We start from the raw sequence: 25,874 nt of genomic DNA on the forward strand, positions 1-25,874 counted from the left end.
ATGATAAAAAGCCTTCTGTTTCCACCGCCAAACCTTTCAGGGGAGAATTTGCAACAGTTTGGCACCACTTTTGAGTGAATTGGAGAATTTCAGATTTTTGCTGAAGTTCTGACCCCGGGGCTTAAAATTTTTTTTTTTCACAGGTTAAGTTGTCGAGGGCAGATTTCATGTCCTATGATAAAAAGCCTTCTGTTTCCACCGCCAAACCTTTCAGGGGAGAATTTACAACAGTTTGGAACCATTTTTGAGTGAATTGGAGAATTTCAGATTTTTGCTTAAGTTCTGACCCCGGGGCTTAGAATTTTTTTCCCCCAGAGGTTAATTTGTCGAGGGCTGATTTCATGTCCTATGATAAAAAGCCTTCTGTTTCCACCGCCAAACCTTTCAGGGGAGTATTTGCAACAGCTTGGCACCATTTTTGAGTGAAGTGGAGAATTTCAGATTTTTACTGATTTTCTGACCCCGGGGCTTAGAAATTTTTTTCCCCACAGGGTATGTCTTCGAGGGCTGATTTCATGTCCTATGATAAAAAGCCTTCTGTTTCCACCGCCAAAGATTTCAGGGGAGAATTTACAACAGTTTGGCAGCATTTTTGAGTGAAGTGGAGAATTTCAGATTTTTGCTGGTTTTCTGACCCCGGGGTTTAGAAAAAGTTGTTTCCACAGGTTATGTCTTCGAGGGCTGATTTCATGTCCTATGATAAAAAGGCTTCTGTTTCCACCGCCAAACCTTTCAGCGGAGTATTTGCAACAGCTTAGAAAAAAAGTTTTTCACAGGTTAAGTTGTCAAGGGCTGATTTCATGTCCTATGATAAAAAGGCTTCTGTTTCCACCGTCAAACCTTTCAGGGGAGTATTTGCAACAGCTTGGCAGCATTTTTGAGTGAATTGGAGAATTTCAGATTTTTGCTGATTTTCTGACCCCGGGGGCTTGGAAAAAGTTTTTTCCACAGGTTATGTCTTCGACGGCTGATTTCATGTCCTATGATAAAAAAGCCTTCTGTTTCCACCGCCAAAGATTTTAGGGGAGAATGTACAACAGTTTGGCAGCATTTTTGAGTGAAGTGGAGAATTTCAGATTTTTACTGATTTTCTGACCCCGGGGTTTAGAATTTTTTCCCCCCAGAGGTTAAGTTGTCGAGGGCTGATTTCATGTCCTATGATAAAAAGCCTTCTGTTTCCACCGCCAAACCTTTCAGGGGAGTATTTGCAACAGCTTGGCAGCATTTTTGAGTGAATTGGAGAATTTCAGATTTTTACTGATTTTCTGACCCCGGGGCTTAGAAATTTTTTTTTAACAGGTTAAGTTGTCGAGGGCTGATTTCATGTCCTATGATAAAAAGCCTTCTGTTTCCAGCGCCAAACCTTTCAGGGGAGAATTTACTACAGTTTGGCAGCATTTTTGAGTGAATTGGAGAATTTCAGATTTTTACTGATTTTCTGACCCCGGGGCTTAGAAATTTTTTTCCCCCACAGGTTATGTCTTCGAGGGCTGATTTCATGTCCTATGATAAAAAGCCTTTTGTTTCCACCGCCAAAGATTTCAGGGGAGAATTTACAACAGTTTGGCAGCATTTTTGAGTGAAGTGGAGAATTTCAGATTTTTGCTGATTTTCTGACCCCGGGGCTTAGAATTTTTCCCCCCCACAGGTTAAGTTGTTGAGGACTGATTTCATGTCCTATGATAAAAAGCCTTATGTTTCCACCGCCAAACCTTTCAGGGGAGAATTTGCAACAGTTTGGCACCATTTTTGAGTGAATTGGAGAATTTCAGATTTTTGCTGAAGTTCTGACCCCGGGGCTTAGAATTTTTTTCCCCACAGGTTAAGTTGTCGAGGGCTGATTTCATGTCCTATGATAAAAAGCCTTCTGTTTCCACCGCCAAACCTTTCAGGGGAGTATTTGCAACAGCCTGGCAGCATTTTTGAGTGAATTGGAGAATTTCAGATTTTTGCTGATTTTCTGACCACGGGGCTTAGAAATTTTTTTCCCCACAGGTTATGTCTTCGAGGGCTGATTTCATGTCCTATGATATAAAGCCTTCTGTTTCCACCGCCAAACCTTTCAGGGGAGAATTTGCAACAGCTTGGCAGCATTTTTGAGTGAAGTGGAGAATTTCAGATTTTTGCTGATTTTCTGACCCCGGGGTTTAGAAGAAGTTGTTTCCACAGGTTATGTCTTCGAGGGCTGATTTCATGTTCTATGATAAAAAGCCTTCTATTTCCACCGCCAAAGATTTCAGGGGAGAATTTACTACAGTTTGGCAGCATTTTTGAGTGAATTGGAGAATTTCAGATTTTTGCTGATTTTCTGACCCCGGGGCTTAGAATTTTTTTTTTCCACAATTATGTCTTCGAGGGCTGATTTCATGTCCTATGATAAAAAGCCTTCTGTTTCCACCGCCAAAGATTTCAGGGGAGAATTTACAACAGTTTGGCAGCATTTTTGAGTGAAGTGGTGAATTTCAGATTTTTGCTGATTTTCTGACCCCGGGGTTTAGAATTTTTTCCCCCCAGAGGTTAAGTTGTCGAGGGCTGATTTCATGTCCTATGATAAAAAGCCTTCTGTTTCCACCGCCAAACCTTTCAGGGGAGTATTTGCAACAGCTTGGCAGCATTTTTGAGTGAATTGGAGAATTTCAGATTTTTACTGATTTTCTGACCCCGGGGCTTAGAAATTTTTTTTTAACAGGTTAAGTTGTCGAGGGCTGATTTCATGTCCTATGATAAAAAGCCTTCTGTTTTCACCGCCAAACCTTTCAGGGGAGAATTTACTACAGTTTGGCAGCATTTTTGAGTGAATTGGAGAATTTCAGATTTTTACTGATTTTCTGACCCCGGGGCTTAGAAATTTTTTTTCCCCACAGGTTATGTCTTCGAGGGCTGATTTCATGTCCTATGATAAAAAGCCTTCTGTTTCCACCGCCAAAGATTTCAGGGGAGAATTTACAACAGTTTGGCAGCATTTTTGAGTGAAGTGGAGAATTTCAGATTTTTGCTGATTTTCTGACCCCGGGGCTTAGAATTTTTTCCCCCCACAGGTTAAGTTTTTGAGGACTGATTTCATGTCCTATGATAAAAAGCCTTATGTTTCCACCGCCAAACCTTTCAGGGGAGAATTTGCAACAGTTTGGCACCATTTTTGAGTGAATTGGAGAATTTCAGATTTTTGCTGAAGTTCTGACCCCGGGGCTTAGAATTTTTTTTCCCCACAGGTTAAGTTGTCGACGGCTGATTTCATGTCCTATGATAAAAAGCCTTCTGTTTCCACCGCCAAACCTTTCAGGGGAGTATTTGCAACAGCCTGGCAGCATTTTTGAGTGAATTGGAGAATTTCAGATTTTTGCTGATTTTCTGACCACGGGGCTTAGAAATTTTTTTCCCCACAGGTTATGTCTTCGAGGGCTGATTTCATGTCCTATGATATAAAGCCTTCTGTTTCCACCGCCAAACCTTTCAGGGGAGAATTTGCAACAGCTTGGCAGCATTTTTGAGTGAAGTGGAGAATTTCAGATTTTTGCTGATTTTCTGACCCCGGGGCTTAGAAGAAGTTGTTTCCACAGGTTATGTCTTCGAGGGCTGATTTCATGTCCTATGATAAAAAGCCTTCTATTTCCACCGCCAAAGATTTCAGGGGAGAATTTACTACAGTTTGGCAGCATTTTTGAGTGAATTGGAGAATTTCAGATTTTTGCTGATTTTCTGACCCCGGGGCTTAGAATTTTTTTCCCCCACAATTATGTCTTCGAGGGCTGATTTCATGTCCTATGATAAAAAGCCTTCTGTTTCCACCGCCAAAGATTTCAGGGGAGAATTTACAACAGTTTGGCAGCATTTTTGAGTGAAGTGGTGAATTTCAGATTTTTGCTGATTTTCTGACCCCGGGGCTTAGAATTTTTTTCCCCACAGGTTATGTCTTCGAGGGCTGATTTCATGTCCTATGATATAAAGCCTTCTGTTTCCACCGCCAAACCTTTCAGGGGAGAATTTGCAACAGCTTGGCAGCATTTTTGAGCGAAGTGGAGAATTTCAGATTTTTGCTGATTTTCTGACCCCGGGGTTTAGAAGAAGTTGTTTCCACAGGTTATGTCTTCGAGGGCTGATTTCATGTCCTATGATAAAAAGCCTTCTATTTCCACCGCCAAAGATTTCAGGGGAGAATTTACTACAGTTTGGCAGCATTTTTGAGTGAATTGGAGAATTTCAGATTTTTGCTGATTTTCTGACCCCGGGGCTTAGAATTTTTTTTCTCCACAATTATGTCTTCGAGGGCTGATTTCATGTCCTATGATAAAAAGCCTTCTGTTTCCACCGCCAAAGATTTCAGGGGAGAATTTACAACAGTTTGGCAGCATTTTTGAGTGAAGTGGTGAATTTCAGATTTTTGCTGATTTTCTGACCCCGGGGCTTAGAATTTTTTTCCCCACAGGTTATGTCTTCGAGGGCTGATTTGATGTCCTATGATATAAAGCCTTCTGTTTCCACCGCCAAACCTTTCAGGGGAGAATTTGCAACAGCTTGGCAGCATTTTTGAGCGAAGTGGAGAATTTCCGATTTTTGCTGATTTTCTGACCCCGGGGTTTAGAAGAAGTTGTTTCCACAGGTTATGTCTTCGAGGGCTGATTTCATGTCCTATGATAAAAAGCCTTCTATTTCCACCGCCAAAGATTTCAGGGGAGAATTTACTACAGTTTGGCAGCATTTTTGAGTGAATTGGAGAATTTCAGATTTTTGCTGATTTTCTGACCCCGGGGCTTAGAATTTTTTTTCCCCACAATTATGTCTTCGAGGGCTGATTTCATGTCCTATGATAAAAAGCCTTCTGTTTCCACCGCCAAAGATTTCAGGGGAGAATTTACAACAGTTTGGCAGCATTTTTGAGTGAAGTGGTGAATTTCAGATTTTTGCTGATTTTCTGACCCCGGGGCTTAGAATTTTTTCCCCCCACAGGTTAAGTTGTTGAGGGCTGATTTCATGTCCTATGATAAAAAGCCTTCTGTTTCCACCGCCAAAACTTTCAGGGGAGTATTTGCAACAGCCTGGCAGCATGTTTGAGTGAATTGGAGAATTTCAGATTTTTGCTGATTTTCTGACCCCGGGGCTTAGAAAAAGTTTTTTCCACAGGTTATGTCTTCGAGGGCTGATTTCATGTCCTATGATAAAAAGCCTTCTGTTTCCACCGCCAAACCTTTCAGGGGAGTATTTGCAACAGCTTGGCACCATTTTTGAGTGAATTGGAGAATTTCAGATTTTTACTGATTTTCTGACCCCGGGGTTTAGAATTTTTCCCCCCCAGAGGTTAAGTTGTCGAGGGCTGATTTCATGTCCTATGATAAAAAGCCTTCTGTTTCCACCGCCAAACCTTTCAGGGGAGTATTTGCAACAGCTTGGCAGCATTTTTGAGTGAATTGGAGAATTTCAGATTTTTACTGATTTTCTGACCCCGGGGCTTAGAAATTTTTTTTTAACAGGTTAAGTTGTCGAGGGCTGATTTCATGTCCTATGATAAAAAGCCTTCTGTTTCCACCGCCAAACATTTCAGGGGAGAATTTACTACAGTTTGGCAGCATTTTTGAGTGAATTGGAGAATTTCAGATTTTTACTGATTTTCTGACCCCGGGGCTTAGAATTTTTTTCCCCCCACAGGTTATGTCTTCGAGGGCTGATTTCATGTCCTATGATAAAAAGCCTTCTGTTTCCACCGCCAAAGATTTCAGGGGAGAATTTACAACAGTTTGGCAGCATTTTTGAGTGAAGTGGAGAATTTCAGATTTTTGCTGATTTTCTGACCCCGGGGCTTAGAATTTTTTCCCCCCACAGGTTAAGTTGTTGAGGACTGATTTCATATCCTATGATAAAAAGCCTTATGTTTCCAACGCCAAACCTTTCAGGGGAGAATTTGCAACAGTTTGGCACCATTTTTGAGTGAATTGGAGAATTTCAGATTTTTGCTGAAGTTCTGACCCCGGGGCTTAGAATTTTTTTCCCCCACAGGTTAAGTTGTCGAGGGCTGATTTCATGTCCTATGATAAAAAGCCTTCTGTTTCCACCGCCAAACCTTTCAGGGGAGTATTTACAACAGCCTGGCAGAATTTTTGAGTGAATTGGAGAATTTCAGATTTTTGCTGATTTTCTGACCACGGGGCTTAGAAATTTTTTTCCCCACAGGTTATGTCTTCGAGGGCTGATTTCATGTCCTATGATATAAAGCCTTCTGTTTCCACCGCCAAACCTTTCAGGGGAGAATTTGCAACAGCTTGGCAGCATTTTTGAGTGAAGTGGAGAATTTCAGATTTTTGCTGATTTTCTGACCCCGGGGTTTAGAAGAAGTTGTTTCCACAGGTTATGTCTTCGAGGGCTGATTTCATGTCCTATGATAAAAAGCCTTCTATTTCCACCGCCAAAGATTTCAGGGGAGAATTTACTACAGTTTGGCAGCATTTTTGAGTGAATTGGAGAATTTCAGATTTTTGCTGATTTTCTGACCCCGGGGCTTAGAATTTTTTTTCCCCACAATTATGTCTTCGAGGGCTGATTTCATGTCCTATGATAAAAAGCCTTCTGTTTCCACCGCCAAAGATTTCAGGGGAGAATTTACAACAGTTTGGCAGCATTTTTGAGTGAAGTGGTGAATTTCAGATTTTTGCTGATTTTCTGACCCCGGGGCTTAGAATTTTTTTCCCCCACAGGTTAAGTTGTTGAGGGCTGATTTCATGTCCTATGATAAAAAGCCTTCTGTTTCCACCGCCAAACCTTTCAGGGGAGAATTTGCAACAGTTTGGCACCATTTTTGAGTGAATTGGAGATTTTCAGATTTTTGCTGAAGTTCTGACCCCGGGGCTTAGAATTTTTTCCCCCCAAAGGTTAAGTTGTTGAGGGCTGATTTCATGTCCTATGATAAAAAGCCTTCTGTTTCCACCGCCAAAACTTTCAGGGGAGTATTTGCAACAGCCTGGCAGCATGTTTGAGTGAATTGGAGAATTTCAGATTTTTGCTGATTTTCTGACCCCGGGGCTTAGAAAAAGATTTTTCCACAGGTTATGTCTTCGAGGGCTGATTTCATGTCCTATGATAAAAAGCCTTCTGTTTCCACCGCCAAACCTTTCAGGGGAGAATTTGCAACAGCTTGGCACAATTTTTGAGTGAATTGGAGAATTTCAGATTTTTGCTGATTTTCTGACCCCGGGGCTTAGAAAAATTTTTTTCCACAGGTTATGTCTTCAAGGGCTGATTTCATGTCCTATGATAAAAAGCCTTCTGTTTCCACCACCAAACCTTTCAGGGGGGAATTTACAACAGTTTGGCAGCATTTTTGAGTGAATTGGAGAATTTCAGATTTTTGCTGAAGTTCTGACCCCGGGGCTTAGAAATATTTCCCCCACAGGTTAAGTTGTCGAGGGCTGATTCCATGTCCTATGATAAAAAGCCTTCTGTTTCCACCGCCAAAGATTTTAGGGGAGAATGTACAACAGTTTGGCAGTATTTTTGAGTGAAGTGGAGAATTTCAGATTTTTACTGATTTTCTGACCCCGGGGCTTAAAATTTTTTTTTTTCACAGGTTAACTTGTCGAGGGCAGATTTCATGTCCTATGATAAAAAGCCTTCTGTTTCCACCGCCAAACCTTTCAGGGGGGAATTTACAACAGTTTGGCAGCATTATTGAGAGAAGTGGAGAATTTCAGATTTTTGCTTAAGTTCTGACCCCGGGGCTTAGAATTTTTTTTCCCCAGAGGTTAAGTTGTCAAGGGCTGATTTCATGTCCTATGATAAAAACCCTTCTGTTTCCATCGCCAAACCTTTCAGGGGAGTATTTGCAACAGCTTGGCACCATTTTTGAGTGAAGTGGAGAATTTCAGATTTTTACTGATTTTCTGAACCCCGGGCTTAGAAATTTTTTTCCCCACAGGGTATGTCTTTGAGGGCTGATTTCATGTCCTATGATAAAAAGCCTTCTGTTTCCACCGCCAAAGATTTCAGGGGAGAATTTACAACAGTTTGGCAGCATTTTTGAGTGAAGTGGTGAATTTCAGATTTTTGCTGATTTTCTGACCCCGGGGTTTAGAAAAAGTTGTTTCCACAGGTTATGTCTTCGAGGGCTGATTTCATGTCCTATGATAAAAAGGCTTCTGTTTCCACCGCCAAACCTTTCAGCGGAGTATTTGCAACAGCTTAGAAAAAAAGTTTTTCACAGGTTAAGTTGTCAAGGGCTGATTTCATGTCCTATGATAAAAAGGCTTCTGTTTCCACCGTCAAACCTTTCAGGGGAGTATTTGCAACAGCTTGGCAGCATTTTTGAGTGAATTGGAGAATTTCAGATTTTTGCTGATTTTCTGACCCCGGGGGCTTGGAAAAAGTTTTTTCCACAGGTTATGTCTTCGAGGGCTGATTTCATGTCCTATGATAAAAAAGCCTTCTGTTTCCACCGCCAAAGATTTTAGGGGAGAATATACAACAGTTTGGCAGCATTTTTGAGTGAAGTGGAGAATTTCAGATTTTTACTGATTTTCTGACCCCGGGGCTTAGAAATTTTTTTTTCACAGGTTAAGTTGTCGAGGGCTGATTTCATGTCCTATGATAAAAAGCCTTCTGTTTCCACCGCCAAAGATTTCAGGGGAGAATTTACAACAGTTTGGCAGCATTTTAGAGTGAAGTGGAGAATTTCAGATTTTTGCTGATTTTCTGACCCCGGGGCTTAGAAAAAGGTTTTTCCACAGGTTATGTCTTCGAGGGCTGATTTCATGTCCTATGATAAAAAGCCTTCTGTTTCCACCGCCAAACCTTTCAGGGGAGAATTTACAACAGTTTGGCAGCATTTTTGAGTGAAGTGGAGAATTTCAGATTTTTACTTATTTTCTGACCCCGGGGCTTAGAATTTTTTTTTTCACAGGTTAAGTTGTCGAGGGCTGATTTCATGTCCTATGATAAAAAGCATTCTGTTTCACCGCCAAACCTTTCAGGGGAGAATTTGCAACAGTTTGGCAGCATTTTTGAGTGAATTGGAGAATTTCAGATTTTTGCTGAAGTTCTGACCCCGGGGCTTAGAAATTTTCCCCCCCCACAGGTTAAGTTGTCGGGGGCTGATTACATGTCCTATGATAAAAAGCCTTTTGTTTCCACCGCCAAACCTTTCAGGGGAGTATTTGCAACAGGCTGGCAGCATTTTTGAGTGAATTGGAGAATTTCAGATTTTTGCTGATTTTCTGACCCCGGGGCTTAGAAAAAGTTTTTTCCACAGGTTATGTCTTTAAGGGCTGATTTCATGTCCTATGATAAAAAGCCTTCTGTTTCCACCGCCAAACCTTTCAGGGGGGAATTTACAACAGTTTGGCAGCATTTTTGAGTGAAGTGGAGAATTTCAGATTTTTACTGATTTTCTGACCCCGGGGTTTAGAATTTTTTTCCCCCAGAGGTTAAGTTGTCGAGGGCTGATTTCATGTCCTATGATAAAAAGCCTTCTGTTTCCACCGCCAAACCTTTCAGGGGAGTATTTGCAACAGCTTGGCAGCATTTTTGAGTGAATTGGAGAATTTCAGATTTTTACTGATTTTCTGACCCCGGGGCTTAGACATTTTTTTTTAACAGGTTAAGTTGTCGAGGGCTGATTTCATGTCCTATGATAAAAAGCCTTCTGTTTCCACCGCCAAAGATTTCAGTGGAGAATTTACAACAGTTTGGCAGCGTTTTAGAGTGAAGTGGAGAATTTCAGATTTTTGCTGATTTTCTGACCCCGGGGCTTAGAAAAAGTTTTTTCCACAGGTTATGTCTTCGAGGGCTGATTTCATGTCCTATGATAAAAAGCCTTCTGTTTCCACCGCCAAACCTTTCAGGGGAGAATTTACAACAGTTTGGCAGCATTTTTGAGTGAATTGGAGAATTTCAGATTTTTGCTGAAGTTCTGACCCCGGGGCTTAGAAATATTTCCCCCACAGGTTAAGTTGTCGAGGGCTGATTCCATGTCCTATGATAAAAAGCCTTCTGTTTCCACCGCCAAAGATTTTAGGGGAGAATGTACAACAGTTTGGCAGTATTTTTGAGTGAAGTGGAGAATTTCAGATTTTTACTGATTTTCTGACCCCGGGGCTTAGAAAAAGTTTTTTCCACAGGTTATGTCTTCACGGCTGATTTCATGTCCTATGATAAAAAGCCTTCTGTTTCCACCGCCAAACCTTTCAGGGGAGAATTTACAACAGTTTGGCAGCATTTTTGAGTGAAGTGGAGAATTTCAGATTTTTACTGATTTTCTGACCCCGGGGCTTAGAAAAAGTTTTTTTCACAGGTTAAGTTGTCGAGGGCTGATTTCATGTCCTATGATAAAAAGCCTTCTGTTTCCACCGCCAAACCTTTCCGGGGAGTATTTGCAACAGCTTGGCAGCATTTTTGAGTGAATTGGAGAATTTCAGATTTTTGCTGATTTTCTGACCCCGTGGGCTTAGAAAAAGTTTTTTCCACAGGTTATGTCTTCGAGGGCTGATTTCATGTCCTATGATAAAAAGCCTTCGGTTTCCATCTCCAAAGATTTCAGGGGAGAAATTAAAACAGTTTGGCAGCATTTTAGAGTGAAGTGGAGAATTTCAGATTTTTGCTGATTTTCTGACCCCGGGGCTTAGAAATTTTTTTTTAACAGGTTAAGTTGTCGAGGGCTGATTTCATGTCCTATGATAAAAAGCCTTCTGTTTCCACCGCCAAAGATTTCAGGGGAGAATTTACAACAGTTTGGCAGCATTTTAGAGTGAAGTGGAGAATTTCAGATTTTTGCTGATTTTCTGACCCCGGGGCTTAGAAAAAGTTTTTTCCACAGGTTATGTCTTCGAGGGCTGATTTCATGTCCTATGATAAAAAGCCTTCTGTTTCCACCGCCAAACCTTTCAGGGGAGAATTTACAACAGTTTGGCAGCATTTTTGAGTGAATTGGAGAATTTCAGATTTTTGCTGAAGTTCTGACCCCGGGGCTTAGAAATATTTCCCCCACAGGTTAAGTTGTCGAGGGCTGATTCCATGTCCTATGATAAAAAGCCTTCTGTTTCCACCGCCAAAGATTTTAGGGGAGAATGTACAACAGTTTGGCAGTATTTTTGAGTGAAGTGGAGAATTTCAGATTTTTACTGATTTTCTGACCCCGGGGCTTAGAAAAAGTTTTTTCCACAGGTTATGTCTTCACGGCTGATTTCATGTCCTATGATAAAAAGCCTTCTGTTTCCACCGCCAAACCTTTCAGGGGAGAATTTACAACAGTTTGGCAGCATTTTTGAGTGAAGTGGAGAATTTCAGATTTTTACTGATTTTCTGACCCCGGGGCTTAGAAAAAGTTTTTTTCACAGGTTAAGTTGTCGAGGGCTGATTTCATGTCCTATGATAAAAAGCCTTCTGTTTCCACCGCCAAACCTTTCCGGGGAGTATTTGCAACAGCTTGGCAGCATTTTTGAGTGAATTGGAGAATTTCAGATTTTTGCTGATTTTCTGACCCCGTGGGCTTAGAAAAAGTTTTTTCCACAGGTTATGTCTTCGAGGGCTGATTTCATGTCCTATGATAAAAAGCCTTCGGTTTCCATCTCCAAAGATTTCAGGGGAGAAATTAAAACAGTTTGGCAGCATTTTAGAGTGAAGTGGAGAATTTCAGATTTTTGCTGATTTTCTGACCCCGGGGCTTAGAAATTTTTTTTTAACAGGTTAAGTTGTCGAGGGCTGATTTCATGTCCTATGATAAAAAGCCTTCTGTTTCCACCGCCAAAGATTTCAGGGGAGAATTTACAACAGTTTGGCAGCATTTTAGAGTGAAGTGGAGAATTTCAGATTTTTGCTGATTTTCTGACCCCGGGGCTTAGAAAAAGTTTTTTCCACAGGTTATGTCTTCGAGGGCTGATTTCATGTCCTATGATAAAAAGCCTTCTGTTTCCACCGCCAAACGTTTCAGGGGAGAATTTACAACAGTTTGGCAGCATTTTTGAGTGAAGTGGAGAATTTCAGATTTTTTCCTGATTTTCTGACCCCGGGGCTTAGAATTTTTTTTTTTTCACAGGTTAAGTTGTCGAGGGCTGATTTCATCTCCTATGATAAAAAGCCTTCTGTTTACACCGCCAAACCTTTCAGGGGAGTATTTGCAACAGCCTGGCAGCATTTTTGAGTGAATTGGAGAATTTCAGATTTTTGCTGATTTTCTGACCACGGGGCTTAAAAATTTTTTTTCCCACAGGTTATGTCTTCGAGGGCTGATTTCATGTCCTATGATAAAAAGCCTTCTGTTTCCACCGCCAAACCTTTCAGGGGAGAATTTGCAACAGTTTGGCACCATTTTTGAGTGAATTGGAGAATTTCAGATTTTTGCTGAAGTTGTGACCCCGTGGGCTTAGAAAAAGTTTTTTCCACAGGTTATGTCTTCGAGGGCTGTTTTCATGTCCTATGATAAAAAGCCTTCGGTTTCCACCGCCAAAGATTTCAGGGGAGAATTTACAACAGTTTGGCAGCATTTTTGAGTGAAGTGGAGAATTTCAGATTTTTGCTGATTTTCTGACCCCGGGGCTTAGAATTTTATTTTTTCACAGGTTAAGTTGTCGAGGGCTGATTTCATGTCCTATGATAAAAAGCCTTCTGTTTCCACCGCCAAAGATTTTAGGGGAGAATGTACAACAGTTTGGCAGCATTTTTGAATGAAGTGGAGAATTTCAGATTTTTACTGATTTTCTGACCCCGGGGCTTAGAATTTTTTTTTTAACAGGTTAAGTTGTCGAGGGCTGATTTCATGTCATATGATAAAAAGCCTTCCACCGCCAAAGATTTCAGGGGAGAATTTACAACAGTTTGGCAGCATTTTAGAGTGAAGTGGAGAATTTCAGAGTTTTGCTGATTTTCTGACCCCGGGGCTTAGAAAAAGTTTTTTCCACAGGTTATGTCTTCGAGGGCTGATTTCATGTCCTATGATAAAAAGCCTTCTGTTTCCACCGCCAAACCTTTCAGGGGAGAATTTGCAACAGTTTGGCACCATTTTTGAGTGAATTGGAGAATTTCAGATTTTTGCTGAAGCTCTGACCCTGGGGCTTAGAAATTTTTTTTTAACAGGTTAAGTTGTCGAGGGCTGATTTCATGTCCTATGATAAAAAGCCTTCTGTTTCCACCGCCAAAGATTTCAGGGGAGAATTTACAACAGTTTGGCACCATTTTTGAGTGAATTGGAGAATTTCAGATTTTTGCTGAAGTTCTGACCCCGGGGCTTAGAAATTTTTTCCCCCACAGGTTAAGTTGTCGAGGGCTGATTTCATGTCCTATGATAAAAAGCCTTCTGTTTCCACCGCCAAACCTTTCATGGGAGTATTTGCAACAGCCTGGCAGCATTTTGAGTGAATTGGAGAATTTCAGATTTTTGCTGATTTTCTGACCCCGGGGGCTTGGAAAAAGTTTTTTCCACAGGTTATGTCTTCGAGGGCTGATTTCATGTCCTATGATAAAAAGGCTTCTGTTTACACCGCCAAACCTTTCAGCGGAGTATTTGCAACAGCTTAGAAAAAGAGTTTTTCACAGGTTAAGTTGTCAAGGGCTGATTTCATGTCCTATGATCAAAGGCTTCTGTTTCCACCGTCAAACCTTTCAGGGGAGTATTTGCAACAGCTTGGCAGCATTTTTGAGTGAATTGGAGAATTTCAGATTTTTGCTGATTTTCTGACCCCGGGGGCTTGGAAAAAGTTTTTTCCACAGGTTATGTCTTCGAGGGCTGATTTCTTGTCCAATGATAAAAAGCCTTCTGTTTCCACCGCCAAAGATTTTAGGGGAGAATGTACAACAGTTTGGCAGCATTTTTGAGTGAAGTGGAGAATTTCAGATTTTTACTGATTTTCTGACCCCGGGGCTTAGAAATTTTTTTTTAACAGGTTAAGTTGTCGAGGGCTGATTTCATGTCCTATTATAAAAAGCCTTCTGTTTCCACCACCAAAGATTTCAGGGAGAAATTACAACAGTTTGGCAGCATTTTTGAGTGAAGTGGAGAATTTCAGATTTTTGCTGAAGTTCTGACCCCGGGGCTTAGAATTTTATTTTTTCACAGGTTAAGTTGTCGAGGGCTGATTTCATGTCCTATGATAAAAAGCCTTCTGTTTCCACCGCCAAAGATTTTAGGGGAGAATGTACAACAGTTTGGCAGCATTTTTGAGTGAAGTGGAGAATTTCAGATTTTTACTGATTTTCTGACCCCGGGGCTTAAATTTTTTTTTTTTCACAGGTTAACTTGTCGAGGGCAGATTTCATGTCCTATGATAAAAAGCCTTCTGTTTCCACCGCCAAACCTTTCAGGGGAGTATTTGCAACAGCTTGGCAGCATTTTTGAGTGAAGTGGAGAATTTCAGATTTTTACTGATTTTCTGACCACGGGGCTTAGAAAAAGTTTTTTCCACAGGTTATGTCTTCACGGCTGATTTCATGTCCTATGATAAAAAGCCTTCTGTTTCCACCGCCAAACCTTTCAGGGGAGAATTTACAACAGTTTGGCAGCATTTTTGAGTGAAGTGGAGAATTTCAGATTTTTACTGATTTTCTGACCCCGGGGCTTAGAAAAAGTTTTTTCCACAGGTTATGTCTTCGAGGGCTGATTTCATGTCCTATGATAAAAAGCCTTCTGTTTCCACCGCCAAACCTTTCAGGGGGGAATTTACAACAGTTTGGCAGCATTTTTGAGAGAAGTGGAGAATTTCAGATTTTTACTGATTTTCTGACCCCGGGGCTTAGAAATTTTTTTTTAACAGGTTAAGTTGTCGAGGGCTGATTTCATGTCCTATGATAAAAAGCCTTCTGTTTCCACCGCCAAAGATTTCAGGGGAGAATTTACAACAGTTTGGCAGCATTTTAGAGTGAAGTGGAGAATGTCAGATTTTTGCTGATTTTCTGACCCCGGGGCTTAGAAAAAGTTTTTTCCACAGGTTATGTCTTCGAGGGCTGATTTCATGTCCTATGATAAAAAGCCTTCTGTTTCCACCGCCAAACCTTTCAGGGGGGAATTTACAACAGTTTGGCAGCATTTTTGAGAGAAGTGGAGAATTTCAGATTTTTACTGATTTTCTGACCCCGGGGCTTAGAATTTTTTTTTTAACAGGTTAAGTTGTCGAGGGCTGATTTCATGTCCTATGATAAAAAGCCTTCTGTTTCCACCGCCAAACCTTTCAGGGGAGAATTTACAACAGTTTGGCAGCATTTTTGAGTGAAGTGGAGAATTTCAGATTTTTACTGATTTTCTGACCGCGGGGCTTAGAATTTTTTTTTTTCACAGGTTAAGTTGTCGAGGGCTGATTTCATGTCCTATGATAAAAAGGCTTCTGTTTCCACCGTCAAACCTTTCAGGGGAGTATTTGCAACAGCTTGGCAGCATTTTTGAGTGAATTGGAGAATTTCAGATTTTTGCTGATTTTCTGACCCCGTGGGCTTAGAAAAAGTTTTTTCCACAGGTTATGTCTTCGAGGGCTGATTTCATGTCCTATGATAAAAAGCCTTCGGTTTCCATCTCCAAAGATTTCAGGGGAGAAATTAAAACAGTTTGGCAGCATTTTAGAGTGAAGTGGAGAATTTCAGATTTTTGCTGATTTTCTGACCCCGGGGCTTAGAATTTTATTTTTTAACAGGTTAAGTTGTCGAGGGCTGATTTCATGTCCTATGATAAAAAGCCTTCTGTTTCCACCGCCAAAGATTTCAGGGGAGAATTTACAACAGTTTGGCAGCATTTTAGAGTGAAGTGGAGAATTTCAGATTTTTGCTGATTTTCTGACCCCGGGGCTTAGAAAAAGTTTTTTCCACAGGTTATGTCTTCGAGGGCTGATTTCATGTCCTATGATAAAAAACCTTCTGTTTCCACCGCCAAACGTTTCAGGGGAGAATTTACAACAGTTTGGCAGCATTTTTGAGTGAAGTGGAGAATTTCAGATTTTTACTGATTTTCTGACCCCGGGGCTTAGAATTTTTTTTTTTCACAGGTTAAGTTGTCGAGGGCTGATTTCATCTCCTATGATAAAAAGCCTTCTGTTTCCACCGCCAAACCTTTCAGGGGAGTATTTGCAACAGCCTGGCAGCATTTTTGAGTGAATTGGAGAATTTCAGATTTTTGCTGATTTTCTGACCACGGGGCTTAAAATTTTTTTTTCCCACAGGTTATGTCTTCGAGGGCTGATTTCATGTCCTATGATAAAAAGCCTTCTGTTTCCACCGCCAAGGATTTCAGGGGAGAATTTGCAACAGTTTGACACCATTTTTGAGTGAATTGGAGAATTTCAGATTTTTGCTGAAGTTCTGACCCCGGGGCTTAGAATTTTTTCCCCCCACAGGTCAAGTTGTCGAGGGCTGATTTCATGTCCTACGAAAAAAAGTCTTCTGTTTCCAACGCCAAACCTTTCAGTGGAGTATTTGCAACAGCCTGGCAGCATTTTTGAGAGAAGTGGAGAATTTCAGATTTTTGCTAATTTTCTGACCCCGGGGCTTAGAAAAAGTTGTTTCCACAGGTTATGTCTTCGAGGGCTGATTTCATGTCCTATGATAAAAAGCCTTCTGTTTCCACCGCCAAGGATTTCAGGGGAGAATTTGCAACAGTTTGACACCATTTTTGAGTGAATTGGAGAATTTCAGATTTTTGCTGAAGTTCTGACCCCGGGGCTTAGAATTTTTTCCCCCCACAGGTCAAGTTGTCGAGGGCTGATTTCATGTCCTACGAAAAAGTCTTCTGTTTCCAACGCCAAACCTTTCAGTGGAGTATTTGCAACAGCCTGGCAGCATTTTAGAGTGAATTGGAGAATTTCAGATTTTTGCTGATTTTCTGACCCCGGGGCTTAGAAAATTTTTTCCCCACAGGTTATGTCTTCGAGGGCTGATTTCATGTCCTATGATTAAAAGCCTTCTGTTTCCACCGCCAAAGATTTCAGGGGAGAATTTACAACAGTTTGGAAGCATTTTTGAGTGAAGTGCAGAATTTCATATTTTTGCTGATTTTCTGACCCCGGGGCTTAGAAAATTTTTTCCCCACAGGTTATGTCTTCGAGGGCTGATTTCATGTCCTATGATTAAAAGCCTTCTGTTTCCACCGCCAAAGATTTCAGGGGAGAATTTGCAACAGTTTGGCACCATTTTTGAGTGAATTGGACAATTTCAGATTTTTGCTGAAGTTCTGACCCCGGGGCTTAGAATATTTTTCCCCCACAGGTTAAGTTGTTGAGGGCTGATTTCATGTCCTATGATAAAAAGGCTTCTGTTTCCATCACCAAAGATTTCAGGGGAGAATTTACAACAGTTTGGCAGCATTTTTGAGTGAAGTGGAGAATTTCAGATTTTTACTGATTTTCTGACCCCGGGGCTTAGAAATTTGTTTTTAACAGGTTAAGTTGTCGAGGGCTGATTTCATGTCCTATGATAAAAAGCCTTCTGTTTCCACCGCCAAAGATTTCAGGAGAGAATTTACAACAGTTTGGCAGCATTTTTGAGTGAAGTGGAGAATTTCAGATTTTTGCTGATTTTCTGACCCCGGGGCTTAGAAAAAGTTTTTTCCACACGTTAAGTTGTCGAGGGCAGATTTCATGTCCTATGATAAGAAGCCTTCTGTTTCCACCGCCAAACCTTTCAGCGGAGTATTTGCAACAGCTTAGAAAAAAAGTTTTTCACAGGTTAAGTTGTCGAGGGCTGATTTCATGTCCTATGATAAAAAGGCTTCTGTTTCCACCGCCAAACCTTTCAGGGGAGTATTGTAACAGCTTGGCAGCATTTTTGAGTGAATTGGAGAATTTCAAATTTTTGCTGATTTTCTGACCCCTGGGCTTAGAATTTTGTTTTTTCACAGGTTAAGTTGTCGAGGGCTGATTTCATGTCCTATGATAAAAAGCCTTCTGTTTCCACCGCCAAACTTTTCAGGGAAGTATTTGCAACAACCTGGCAGCATTTTTGAGTGAATTGGAGAATTTCAGATTTTTGCTGATTTTCTGACCCCGGGGCTTAGAAAAAGTTTTTTCCACAGGTTATGCCTTCGAGGGCTGATTTCATGTCCTATGATAAAAAGCCTTCTGTTTCCACCGCCAAAGATTTCAGGGGAGAATTTACAACAGTTTGGCAGCATTTTTGAGTGCAGTGGAAAATTTCAGATTTTTGCTGATTTTCTAGTAGCTTAGAATTTTTTCCCCCCACAGGTTAAGTTGTTTTAGGGCTGATTTCATGTCCTATGATAAAAAGCCTTCTGTTTCCACCGCCAAACCTTTCAGCGGAGTATTTGCAACTGTTTGACACCATTTTTGACTGAATTGGAGAATTTCAGATTTTTGCTGAAGTTTTGACCCCGGGGCTTAGAAATTTTTTTCCCCACAGGTCAAGTTGTCGAGGGCTGAATTCATGTCCTACGATAAAAAGCCTTCTGTTTCCACCGCCAAACCTTTCAGGGGAGTATTTGCAACAGCCTGGCAGCATTTTTGAGTGAATTGGAGAATTTCAGATTTTTGCTGATTTTCTGACCCCGGGGCTTAGAATTTTGTTTTTTCACAGGTTAAGTTGTCGAGGGCTGATTTCATGTCCTATGATAAAAAGCCTTCTGTTTCCACTGCCAAAGATTTCAGGGGAGAATTTCCAACAGTTTGGCACAATTTTTGAGTGAATTGGAGAATTTCAGATTTTTGCTGATTTTCTGACCCCGGGGCTTAGAATTTTTTCCTCCCAGAGGTTAAGTTGTCGAGGGCTGATTTCATGTCCTATGATAAAAAGCCTTCTGTTTCCACCGCCAAACCTTTCAGGGGAGTATTTGCAACAGCTTGGCAGCATTTTTGTGTGATTTGGAGAATTTCAGATTTTTGCTGATTTTCTGACCCCGGGGCTTAGAAAAAGTTTTTTCCACAGGTTATGTCTTCGAGGGCTGATTTCATGTCCTATGATAAAAAGCCTTCTGTTTCCACCGCCAAAGATTTCAGGGGAGAATTTACTACAGTTTGGCAGCATTTTTGAGTGAATTGGAGAATTTCAGATTTTTGCTGATTTTCTGACCCCGGGGGTTAGAAATTTTTTTCCCCACAGGTTATGTCTTCGAGGGCTGATTTCATGTCCTATGATAAACAGCCTTCTGTTTCCACCGCCAAAGATTTCAGGGGAGAATTTACAACAGTTTGGCAGCATTTTTGAGTGAAGTGGAGAATTTCAGATTTTTGCTGATTTTCTGACCCCGGGGCTTAGAAAAAGTTTTTTCCACAGGTTATGTCTTCGAGGGCTGATTTCATGTCCTATGATAAAAAGCCTTCTGTTTCCACCGCCAAACCTTTCAGGGGAGAATTTCCAACAGTTTGGCAGCATTTTTGAGTGAATTGGAGAATTTCAGATTTTTGCTGAAGTTCTGACTCCGGGGCTTAGAAAATTTTTTTTTCACTGGTTAAGTTGTCGAGGGCTGATTTCATGTCCTATGATAAAAAGCCTTCTGTTTCCACCGCGAAACCTTTCAGGGGAGAATTTCCAACAGTTTGGCAGCATTTTTGAGTGAATTGGAGAATTTCAGATTTTTGCTGATTTTCTGACCCCGGGGCTTAGAAAAAGTTTTTTCCACAGGTTATGTCTTCGAGGGCTGATTTCATGTCCTATGATAAAAAGCCTTCTGTTTCCACCGCCAAACCTTTCAAGGGAGTATTTACTACAGTTTGGCAGCATTTTTGAGTGCAGTGGAGAATTTCAGATTTTTGCTGAAGTTCTGACCCCGGGGCTTAGAATTTTGTTTTTTCACAGGTTAAGTTGTCGAGGGCTGATTTCATGTCCTATGATAAAAAGCCTTCTGTTTCCACCGCCAAAGATTTCAGGGGAGAATTTCCAACAGTTTGGCACAATTTTTGAGTGAATTGGAGAATTTCAGATTTTTGCTGATTTTCTGACCCCGGGGCTTAGAATTTTTTCCTCCCAGAGGTTAAGTTGTCGAGGGCTGATTTCATGTCCTATGATAAAAAGCCTTCTGTTTCCACCGCCAAACCTTTCAGGGGAGTATTTGCAACAGCTTGGCAGCATTTTTGTGTGATTTGGAGAATTTCAGATTTTTGCTGATTTTCTGACCCCGGGGCATAGAAAAAGTTTTTTCCACAGGTTATGTCTTCGAGGGCTGATTTCATGTCCTATGATAAAAAGCCTTCTGTTTCCACCGCCAAAGATTTCAGGGGAGAATTTACTACAGTTTGGCAGCATTTTTGAGTGAATTGGAGAATTTCAGATTTTTGCTGATTTTCTGACCCCGGGGCTTAGAATTTTTTTCCCCCACAGGTTATGTCTTCGAGGGCTGATTTCATGTCCTATGATAAAAAGCCTTCTGTTTCCACCGCCAAAGATTTCAGGGGAGAATTTACAACAGTTTGGCAGCATTTTTGAGTGAAGTGGAGAATTTCAGATTTTTGCTGATTTTCTGACCCCGGGGCTTAGAAAAAGTTTTTTCCACAGGTTATGTCTTCGAGGGCTGATTTCATGTCCTATGATAAAAATCCTTCTGTTTCCACCGCCAAACCTTTCAGGGGAGAATTTCCAACAGTTTGGCAGCATTTTTGAGTGAATTGGAGAATTTCAGATTTTTGCTGAAGTTCTGACTCCGGGGCTTAGAAAATTTTTTTTTCACTGGTTAAGTTGTCGAGGGCTGATTTCATGTCCCATGATAAAAAGCCTTCTGTTTCCACCGCGAAACCTTTCAGGGGAGAATTTCCAACAGTTTGGCAGCATTTTTGAGTGAATTGGAGAATTTCAAATATTTGCTGATTTTCTGACCCCGGGGCTTAGAAAAAGTTTTTTCCACAGGTTATGTCTTCGAGGGCTGATTTCATGTCCTATGATAAAAAGCCTTCTGTTTCCACCGCCAAACCTTTCAGGGGAGTATTTGCAACAGCCTGGCAGCATTTTTGAGTGAATTGGAGAATTTCAGATTTTTGCTGATTTTCTGACCCCGGGGCATAGAATTTTTTTTTTAACAGGTTAAGTTGTCGAGGGCTGATTTCATGTCCTATGATAAAAAGCCTTCTGTTTCCACCGCCAAACCTTTCAGGGGATTATTTACTACAGTTTGGCAGCATTTTTGAGTGCAGTGGAGAATTTCAGATTTTTGCTGATTTTCTGACCCCGGGGCTTAGAATTTTGTTTTTCCACAGGTTAAGTTGTCGAGGGCTGATTTCATGTCCTATGATAAAAAGCCTTCTGTTTCCACCGCCAAAGATTTCAGGGGAGAATTTCCAACAGTTTGGCACAATTTTTGAGTGAATTGGAGAATTTCAGATTTTTGCTGATTTTCTGACCCCGGGGCTTAGAATTTTTTCCTCCCAGAGGTTAAGTTGTCGAGGGCTGATTTCATGTCCTATGATAAAAAGCCTTCTGTTTCCACCGCCAAACCTTTCAGGGGAGTATTTGCAACAGCTTGGCAGCATTTTTGTGTGATTTGGAGAATTTCAGATTTTTGCTGATTTTCTGACCCCGGGGCTTAGAAAAAGCTTTTTTCCACAGGTTATGTCTTCGAGGGCTGATTTCATGTCCTATGATAAAAAGCCTTCTGTTTCCACCGCCAAAGATTCCAGGGGAGAATTTACTACAGTTTGGCAGCATTTTTGAGTGAATTGGAGAATTTCAGATTTTTGCTGATTTTCTGACCCCGGGGGTTAGAAATTTTTTTCCCCACAGGTTATGTCTTCGAGGGCTGATTTCATGTCCTATGATAAAAAGCCTTCTGTTTCCACCGCCAAACCTTTCAGGGGAGTATTTGCAACAGCCTGGCAGCATTTTTGAGTGAATTGGAGAATTTCAGATTTTTGCTGATTTTCTGACCCCGGGGCTTAGAATTTTTTTCCCCACAGGTTATGTCTTCGAGGGCTCATTTCATGTCCTATGATAAAAAGCCTTCTGTTTACACCGCCAAACCTTTCAGGGGAGAATTTGCAACAGTTTGTCAGCATTTTTGAGTGAAGTGGAGAATTTCAGATTTTTGCTGATTTTCTGACCCCGGGGCATAGAATTTTTTTTTTAACAGGTTAAGTTGTCGAGGGCTGATTTCATGTCCTATGATAAAAAGCCTTCTGTTTCCACCGCCAAACCTTTCAAGGGAGTATTTACTACAGTTTGGCAGCATTTTTGAGTGCAGTGGAGAATTTCAGATTTTTGCTGATTTTCTGACCCCGGGGCTTAGAATTTTGTTTTTTTACAGGTTAAGTTGTCGAGGGCTGATTTCATGTCCTATGATAAAAAGCCTTCTGTTTCCACCGCCAAAGATTTCAGGGGAGAATTTCCAACAGTTTGGCACAATTTTTGAGTGAATTGGAGAATTTCAGATTTTTGCTGATTTTCTGACCCCGGGGCTTAGTATTTTTTCCTCCCAGAGGTTAAGTTGTCGAGGGCTGATTTCATGTCCTATGATAAAAAGCCTTCTGTTTCCACCGCCAAACCTTTCAGGGGAGTATTTGCAACAGCTTGGCAGCATTTTTGTGTGATTTGGAGAATTTCAGATTTTTGCTGATTTTCTGACCCCGGGGCTTAGAAAAAGTTTTTTCCACAGGTTATGTCTTCGAGGGCTGATTTCATGTCCTATGATAAAAAGCCTTCTGTTTCCACCGCCAAAGATTTCAGGGGAGAATTTACTACAGCTTGGCAGCATTTTTGAGTGAATTGGAGAGTTTCAGATTTTTGCTGAAGTTCTGACCCCGGGGCTTAGAAATTTTTTCCCCCCACAGGTTTATTTGTCGAGGGCTGATTTCATGTCCTATGATAAAAAGCCTTCTGTTTCCACCGCCAAACTTTTCAGGGAAGTATTTGCAACAACCTGGCAGCATTTTTGAGTGAATTGGAGAATTTCAGATTTTTGCTGATTTTCTGACCCCGGGGCTTAGAAAAAGTTTTTTCCACAGGTTATGCCTTCGAGGGCTGATTTCATGTCCTATGATAAAAAGCCTTCTGTTTCCACCGCCAAAGATTTCAGGGGAGAATTTACAACAGTTTGGCAGCATTTTTGAGTGCAGTGGAAAATTTCAGATTTTTGCTGATTTTCTAGTAGCTTAGAATTTTTTCCCCCCACAGGTTAAGTTGTTTTAGGGCTGATTTCATGTCCTATGATAAAAAGCCTTCTGTTTCCACCGCCAAACCTTTCAGCGGAGTATTTGCAACTGTTTGACACCATTTTTGACTGAATTGGAGAATTTCAGATTTTTGCTGAAGTTTTGACCCCGGGGCTTAGAAATTTTTTTCCCCACAGGTCAAGTTGTCGAGGGCTGAATTCATGTCCTACGATAAAAAGCCTTCTGTTTCCACCGCCAAACCTTTCAGGGGAGTATTTGCAACAGCCTGGCAGCATTTTTGAGTGAATTGGAGAATTTCAGATTTTTGCTGATTTTCTGACCCCGGGGCTTAGAATTTTGTTTTTTCACAGGTTAAGTTGTCGAGGGCTGATTTCATGTCCTATGATAAAAAGCCTTCTGTTTCCACTGCCAAAGATTTCAGGGGAGAATTTCCAACAGTTTGGCACAATTTTTGAGTGAATTGGAGAATTTCAGATTTTTGCTGATTTTCTGACCCCGGGGCTTAGAATTTTTTCCTCCCAGAGGTTAAGTTGTCGAGGGCTGATTTCATGTCCTATGATAAAAAGCCTTCTGTTTCCACCGCCAAACCTTTCAGGGGAGTATTTGCAACAGCTTGGCAGCATTTTTGTGTGATTTGGAGAATTTCAGATTTTTGCTGATTTTCTGACCCCGGGGCTTAGAAAAAGTTTTTTCCACAGGTTATGTCTTCGAGGGCTGATTTCATGTCCTATGATAAAAAGCCTTCTGTTTCCACCGCCAAAGATTTCAGGGGAGAATTTACTACAGTTTGGCAGCATTTTTGAGTGAATTGGAGAATTTCAGATTTTTGCTGATTTTCTGACCCCGGGGGTTAGAAATTTTTTTCCCCACAGGTTATGTCTTCGAGGGCTGATTTCATGTCCTATGATAAACAGCCTTCTGTTTCCACCGCCAAAGATTTCAGGGGAGAATTTACAACAGTTTGGCAGCATTTTTGAGTGAAGTGGAGAATTTCAGATTTTTGCTGATTTTCTGACCCCGGGGCTTAGAAAAAGTTTTTTCCACAGGTTATGTCTTCGAGGGCTGATTTCATGTCCTATGATAAAAAGCCTTCTGTTTCCACCGCCAAACCTTTCAGGGGAGTATTTGCAACAGCCTGGCAGCATTTTTGAGTGAATTGGAGAATTTCAGATTTTTGCTGATTTTCTGACCCCGGGGCATAGAATTTTTTTTTTAACAGGTTAAGTTGTCGAGGGCTGATTTCATGTCCTATGATAAAAAGCCTTCTGTTTCCACCGCCAAACCTTTCAGGGGAGTATTTGCAACAGCTTGGCAGCATTTTTGTGTGATTTGGAGAATTTCAGATTTTTGCTGATTTTCTGACCCCGGGGCTTAGAAAAAGTTTTTTCCACAGGTTATGTCTTCGAGGGCTGATTTCATGTCCTATGATAAAAAGCCTTCTGTTTCCACCGCCAAAGATTTCAGGGGAGAATTTACTACAGTTTGGCAGCATTTTTGAGTGAATTGGAGAATTTCAGATTTTTGCTGATTTTCTGACCCCGGGGCTTAGAATTTTTTTCCCCCACAGGTTATGTCTTCGAGGGCTGATTTCATGTCCTATGATAAAAAGCCTTCTGTTTCCACCGCCAAAGATTTCAGGGGAGAATTTACAACAGTTTGGCAGCATTTTTGAGTGAAGTGGAGAATTTCAGATTTTTGCTGATTTTCTGACCCCGGGGCTTAGAAAAAGTTTTTTCCACAGGTTATGTCTTCGAGGGCTGATTTCATGTCCTATGATAAAAAGCCTTCTGTTTCCACCGCCAAACCTTTCAGGGGAGAATTTCCAACAGTTTGGCAGCATTTTTGAGTGAATTGGAGAATTTCAGATTTTTGCTGAAGTTCTGACTCCGGGGCTTAGAAAATTTTTTTTTCACTGGTTAAGTTGTCGAGGGCTGATTTCATGTCCTATGATAAAAAGCCTTCTGTTTCCACCGCGAAACCTTTCAGGGGAGAATTTCCAACAGTTTGGCAGCATTTTTGAGTGAATTGGAGAATTTCAGATTTTTGCTGATTTTCTGACCCCGGGGCTTAGAAAAAGTTTTTTCCACAGGTTATGTCTTCGAGGGCTGATTTCATGTCCTATGATAAAAAGCCTTCTGTTTCCACCGCCAAACCTTTCAAGGGAGTATTTACTACAGTTTGGCAGCATTTTTGAGTGCAGTGGAGAATTTCAGATTTTTGCTGAAGTTCTGACCCCGGGGCTTAGAATTTTTTCCTCCCAGAGGTTAAGTTGTCGAGGGCTGATTTCATGTCCTATGATAAAAAGCCTTCTGTTTCCACCGCCAAACCTTTCAGGGGAGTATTTGCAACAGCTTGGCAGCATTTTTGTGTGATTTGGAGAATTTCAGATTTTTGCTGATTTTCTGACCCCGGGGCATAGAAAAAGTTTTTTCCACAGGTTATGTCTTCGAGGGCTGATTTCATGTCCTATGATAAAAAGCCTTCTGTTTCCACCGCCAAAGATTTCAGGGGAGAATTTACTACAGTTTGGCAGCATTTTTGAGTGAATTGGAGAATTTCAGATTTTTGCTGATTTTCTGACCCCGGGGCTTAGAATTTTTTCCCCCCACAGGTTATGTCTTCGAGGGCTGATTTCATGTCCTATGATAAAAAGCCTTCTGTTTCCACCGCCAAAGATTTCAGGGGAGAATTTACAACAGTTTGGCAGCATTTTTGAGTGAAGTGGAGAATTTCAGATTTTTGCTGATTTTCTGACCCCGGGGCTTAGAAAAAGTTTTTTCCACAGGTTATGTCTTCGAGGGCTGATTTCATGTCCTATGATAAAAATCCTTCTGTTTCCACCGCCAAACCTTTCAGGGGAGAATTTCCAACAGTTTG

The sequence above is a fragment of the Podarcis muralis genome, chromosome 9 (genome assembly GCF_964188315.1).
Source record: "Podarcis muralis chromosome 9, rPodMur119.hap1.1, whole genome shotgun sequence".
In the NCBI taxonomy this organism is placed as follows: Eukaryota; Metazoa; Chordata; class Lepidosauria; order Squamata; family Lacertidae; genus Podarcis; species Podarcis muralis.